General features: G+C 37.3%; 1 pseudogene; it reads right to left on the bottom strand.

The window, feature by feature from the left end:
* Positions 1-1,797: 1,797 nt before the first annotated feature.
* On the bottom strand, positions 1,798-5,168 carry LOC123387273 (annotated as a pseudogene).
* Between the last annotated feature and the right edge of the window lie 1,058 nt (positions 5,169-6,226).

Genomic DNA, 6,226 nt, shown 5'->3' with positions numbered 1-6,226 from the left:
CCGGTAGGTTCCAACCTTTATCAATACATAGTGATGATTCTTATCCCCTCAAAATCTGATTTTGCCTTAAAGAGAGGTACACCAGCCCTCACTTACTTGGTCTTTACCTGCTCTTTTTTTCTTTCCATTCTTTTACTTGCCAGCTTTCTGCTTACTAACAGCATATAACTGGATTTTGTTTTCTTTTTTAAATCCATTGTGAAATACGTCAACAAAATAATGTTTTTTCATTGTATTTACATATCATTTAGGCACCAAATTTAATACATTTGGATTTTGTATCTTATTTTGTGTTTCCCTTTTATCCTTCCTTTTCAGTGCTTATTTTTTCTTTTTAAATTTTCTTGTTTTTCATTTATACCTTTATTTTTAATTCTGCATTTCCTTGCTACTTCATTATTTTTAATCTTTTAGTTATTACACATTGGATTATATTGTATTTGATCTACTTCTATCTCTCTCAAGATAATTTCTGTACTCCTTCCCCCAATGTAGAGGACTTAAGAACAATACTTTTCAAACTGTCAGTGGTAAAGAATTTTTTTTTTTCAAAATTTCCAACTCTTTATAGACTGATAGAGCTGCAAAATAAAATCGGCACGTTACTAGAGAAGTGAAATGATAAAATGCACATTAAATACGAGGCTACTTTTTTGATTCCTAGATTTAACAGACATAAAATTATTCTGTCAAAATGCTTTTACAGTTTCTAAACCCTTACTCTCAATTTCTTGTCACAGATCAGTACAATACAATTTGTGGACTGGTACTGCTCATGGAACATAGTTTGAATGGCATTGACTTTGAATACTTTAATTGTAATTTGTTCTTTCCCCTTCTTACAGAATTGTTGTCAGGCATCAAATATAATTTTAGTCTACCTTGTTTTTTTATCCTCACATTGCTATTATCTGTTTCATGTCATTGACATTTGCTTAGACCTATTCATACACTTCTCAATTTCATTGTCTTTTTTTAAATCTCAGACCTCCCTTTTGTGTATCTATTCATCCTTCTGAAATACTCCTTTAAAATTTCTTTTAGTGAGGGTAGGTTAGTGGCAAGTTCCTCATCTCAAATGTCTTTATTTCTTCTAAAATCCTTAGTGATAATTTAGTTTGGTATCTAATACTAAATTGACAGTTTTCTCCTCCCACCAACCCTTTCTCAGAATTTTGAGGATATTATTCTACAGGCTGCTTATATTCATTATGATATTGCACATTTTGTAAATAATCTTTCTTTTCTCTTTGGCTACTTTTATGTTTTTCTTCCTGCACTTGGTATTTTTAAATATGTTTATAAAATGTCTTGGTATAGATTTTCTTTTTTCCTCGAAGGACATGTATTTTCTGAGCCTAAATATTCTTATTTTTCATCAATTCTGTGAAATTGTCATTCACTCTATTTGCCAATATTGCCCCAATTATATTTTTCTATTGTCTTCTCTGAATCAGATTAGAAAAAAATGAGACATTTCTATTCTATCCTTGTCTCTTAGCTTCTGTGTTTTCTTTTGAACTTTTTTTTTTAATTTCCGTGATATATTTCTTCTAGTTTCACAATTCTCTCCACAGTTTTTTTTTTTTTTTAATTCACACTCTATTTATTGTTTTGTTTCAATGATTATGTTTTATTTATTTATTTTTCTGACACCAGGAACTGTATTAATGAGTAATCTTGGTTTGGGGAGGGGGTGTTGGGATGCAGAAGAAGCACCCATCTCAGGGGATTTTTCCAAGAAATCAAGCTTTCCTCCATGCAGCTTTCAAGGAAACACCTTTGTGGGTGAAATCCCTAGAAGGCAGTGTTACGACTACCAAGCCCCAGGGATAGGAGGTTTGCTTGGGCACAGCTGGGCCCCCAGGACCCCAGGGCTTCGATGCCCTGCTCCATATACATGGCTGGAAAGCAAAAGCTGTACGTGCACACAGGCATACCATCGGGGCCCACCAGGAACTTCTCACAGTTCCAGGCGACGTCGTTGCAGCCTACCAGAGACCAGGTGATGAACTTTGGGTCAGTCCTGGGCACGGCGCAGTCCTTCCTGCGGACAGGCAAGGCCTCCCGCAGGAAGACCAAGAGGGCTGCGCCTGCGCGCCACTCACCTCACACTTAGAAGGCCTGACGCTGGACTTGCGCCAGCCGCGGAGTGGCACGTGCTTGAGAGAATTCAGGGTCTCTTTACTCTCGGCGTTTTCCGGGCGCCGGAACTGGAGGCGGCGGAAGTCTGGTGGGGGCGGAAGCTGAGCACCACCAGGCCCTGGGGCCTGAGGCCCTGCTGCCGCTGGTTCATCTGGGTGTCATCCCGGACCGTTGTGCCTCAAAGCGACACCACATTCGGGAGGAGCAGCATTTTGAGCCTCAAGCAACCCTGGCTCGTGGGCTGCCTGCTGCGGCGGGCGCGCGGAGAAGGCAGACTCGGAGCGCAACGAGCGGGGGCACAGCCCTGCAAGAAGAGTGCATTATGTAATTTTTGGTTTTAGATTACCTGGTTCATTATTTCTCAAGTCTTTGTAATACTTTATGTTATCTTTAATTCTGCAGATATTTGTTAACATCTTTTATTTCTTTAAACGTTTTAAAAGTCTGCTTTTATTCTCCATCTATGACTTCAACTATCGGAAAACAGGAATTTAATTCTCCTGTCTTGCTGTTGCTGAATAGCACTTGTGTTGCCATTTTTTTTTTTTTAAATTAAACTTTTAGCTTTGGTGGCCATTTGAGAATCACATGGGCCACCTTTGGGCCTTGTTTTGAAAGATAATGTTTTAAAATATAAGTGCCTTGGAAATGTCCTTAACTCATGATTATTTTATGTTAATATACCTGTATGATTTTTTTGCAAGGTGCATAGTATAAAACCATGATGATGTGAGAGAAAATTTGTATTTGTAAATTTTTGCAGACTTGTTTCCGTCATAGCGCAGGCAGAGGCAGATAAATACCCTTGTCATATTTATTCGCTTATTTTCCTTGAGTTTCTCCCTGATCTGGAAAGGAGAGTTATAGACGAGTCTAATTCAGCCAACCCCATCTACCTGCCCCTCCTACTCTGATTGCATGGGCCAAATCTCATTACCTACATTCTCCAGTAAAATCTGATTTCTGATGTTGGTAGATATATAACTTTTAGCTTACCATTCTGCCTTTTACTTTTCTCTCTGGTTTGGGTCCTTTGGTGTTTTTCTTACTTGGGGTTGGGTTGGGCTTAACTGTACATTTAAAATAATGTTTATTATATTTTTTCCAGAATTTCTGGCTATATTATAGTGAGACATTGTTCAGGATATTTATCTTGCCATAGTGTTATTTGAAGTGTAAGCATATGGTCCAATTGATGTTCTCTTTTATTTCTGTACTCTAGTTATACTTTACATATTTCAGTCACTCTAAAATCTTTAGTTACTTTCCAACTCATACTGTTTTGGTTAGGGTAAGATTAAGCATACTCCAGCTGTAAAAATAAACTCCCAAATTTCAGTGCCTTAGAAAGAATAGATGCTTTTTGTTTACTCATCTAACAACCTGATAGGGGCATATCTCGCTGTCAGGTGACTTTCCTTCATGTGGTATTTCAGATATCCAGGCTTCCTCTATCCCATGCATCAACCAGGGAATAGAAATGACACACACCACTTTCATCTAACTTCTTGGATGGGAGTTAGGCATATAACCACCTGTGGAGGAAAAAGAAGCATAAGAATTACTCCCTTCCCAGTCAGGGCTATATCTGATGAAGACTGCACATTACAGTGGGGAAACTCTCAGTATTGATGTACAGATACTCATTTCTGGGACAGGGGCTTTGTGTATGATATTCCCTGTGCTTGGACGTTTTCCCTCACTTACCCTCTCTGACACTCTTTTGTGCTTTGTCACCCAGACACAACCTAGAAAAGCCTTTCTAGATTAAGTGAGGGCCTGGTTTCATAAAGACAACCTAAAAAATCCTTCAGTCCTTAGCACTTATAAAATAGTAATTGTTGTAATGTCCATGCAATTGTGTCCTCAATCTCTAACTCCCCCACTAAAACAGGCTCTGTAAAGGAAGAGCTCATCTTCCTCCAACCCCTTCACCCCCTCTTTCCCATCATGCTATTTCTTGTTCGGTAGTGGCTGTCAAATTGTGAACATGCAATAACTATGTGTTAATGCATAAAAAAAAAAAAAGGTTTGTATAAAATGATCAACAGATTTATAGTGGAAACCTTGACATTCAGTATCATCAAACTCTTAAAAGTTTAGCTTGTATAAGTAAGTTAAGCAATCTACAAGATAAATTTATGAAGATTAGGACAATCGAGCAGGTTCTGTGACGAAGCCAAATACATATTCTTTGTCATTAGGCATCGCAGACCTACTTTTAAGGAGTGGGGGTGTTCTAAGCTAGAATATTAAAACTCTCCTCTAAAAAATTTAAAATTAGTAAAACCTAGGTTATGATTATGCCAAGGTCTATCAGCTGTGATATTGCCACAAATACTGTATTTTAGCCTTCCTCTTAGAGAATACATGGTTTCTTATACCTTCTTATTCTGGAAACTGCATTTCTTGCCTTATAGAGAGAATAAAGCTTGTTCCATTTAGATGTCCCACAAAAGGAATATCAGACAATTAAATATACATTTGGTCCTATAGTCTATTATCTAAACTGTTCAAGTGGGGAGGTTTTTATGTGCTCAACCATTATCTCCAATTTCAAGTATTAAGATCAAAGGATATTTTTTTCCTCTCTAAAATGTAATAAAATATAATAATATACTTCTTAAAGCAAATAAAATGAGTGTTGAGGTATACATTGTTTCATTAAAGATAGTAATATGTTAAATATGTGTTAGCATATTTTTGTCAAATGTTTAAAAAATCTGATATCTAGTATTTTATGAGCTTTTAATTTTACTTTTTAAAGTTTTTCTCTGTGTGTGTGTGTGTGTGTATGTGTGTGTGTGTTTGTGTGTGTGTATGTGTGTTTCCCATAGATTTTCTGGCTTCTCTTAGGACCTTCTTACTTTCATGCTGCTAGATCCCTCCAGACTAGGTAAAAAGAATGCACTGAACTTAATTGAACTTTCTTGGTAGAAACTTAGTTTTGTTGAAATACTTGCATGTTTTATATCTGACTCTTTCACATACACCACTATTCGCCCGTGGTGTATTCTTAACATCTTAGGTTAGTCATTGGTAAATGGCTGCTTTTTGCTGCTGCAATTTTTTACCTATGTGGTTTTGCTTTGAATGTATTTTTTTTTTCTTTAACCATTCAGATTACTGTGAATCATATCAGGAGAGCAGCCTTTTAGTAATCAAGGTCAATAAAAATCCTTATTCCTAATAAGTCATATAAAGCCTTTGCTGTGTGCTATTCCACAGGGCAGAGTAGAAGCTGTTTTATTGACCAGCCTTTCCTGGGGGGACCTTGTAGCATTTGCAATTTTTTCCTTCAGGGACTGGTAAAAGAGACCTCTGCTACTGTTTTAATCAGTACCAGAATCAGCAATTAACCTATAACTGTAGCTGGTGTCCTAGAAATGAGGCAATGTAATCTTTTCTCATTACTTCTTATGGGAAAATTGCTTTTGACATATGTGCTTTAAGGTTGCTCACACATTTCAGGAAATATACTTTTAGCCTATGTCAACCAGTACACATACTACCTCTTCATAGATGGCCACATTTCGGCTTATCTGACCTAAACTCTTCAGTTTTTCATTTTGCCTTTGTGCTTTTAAGGGTGCCTTCTGCATATTTCTATCAGAATAATAATTATCACAGTGTTGCATAATCATCCTTTTACTCTCTTGACTGTCAATCTTTTGAGATTAGAGAGCATTTATCTTGATAAATTCAGTTACTAGGAAGGTGACCAGTTCTTCATTAATAATGGCATTTCAGATCAACCTTAGGAACTAAGATAGTCTCTGCACAATGAAGAGTGTCTCTCACATAGTAATCTCTCAATAAATATTTCTCAAATAAGATTCTTAATAACAACACCTAATGGGGGCGCCTGGGTGGTTCAGTTAGTTCAGTGTCTGACTTGGGATTTAGGCTTAGGTCATGTTCTCATGGGTCCTGGGAGCCCTGTTTAGGACTCCACACTCGGCTAGGTGTCTGCTTTCTTGTCCCTCTCCCTCTGCTCCTCCCCTCTGCTCACCCACACTCAGTCTCTCAAATAAGTATAAATCTTTAGAGAAATAATAAAACCTAATGTACAACACTTGTT

This window comes from Mustela putorius, unplaced genomic scaffold (assembly GCF_011764305.1).
Source record: "Mustela putorius furo isolate JIRA1106 unplaced genomic scaffold, ASM1176430v1.1 tig00003853_pilon_pilon_pilon, whole genome shotgun sequence".
Taxonomy (NCBI): Eukaryota; Metazoa; Chordata; class Mammalia; order Carnivora; family Mustelidae; genus Mustela; species Mustela putorius.
Note: the sequence above shows the minus strand (reverse complement) of the source record. Positions and strands in the feature narration are given on the sequence as shown.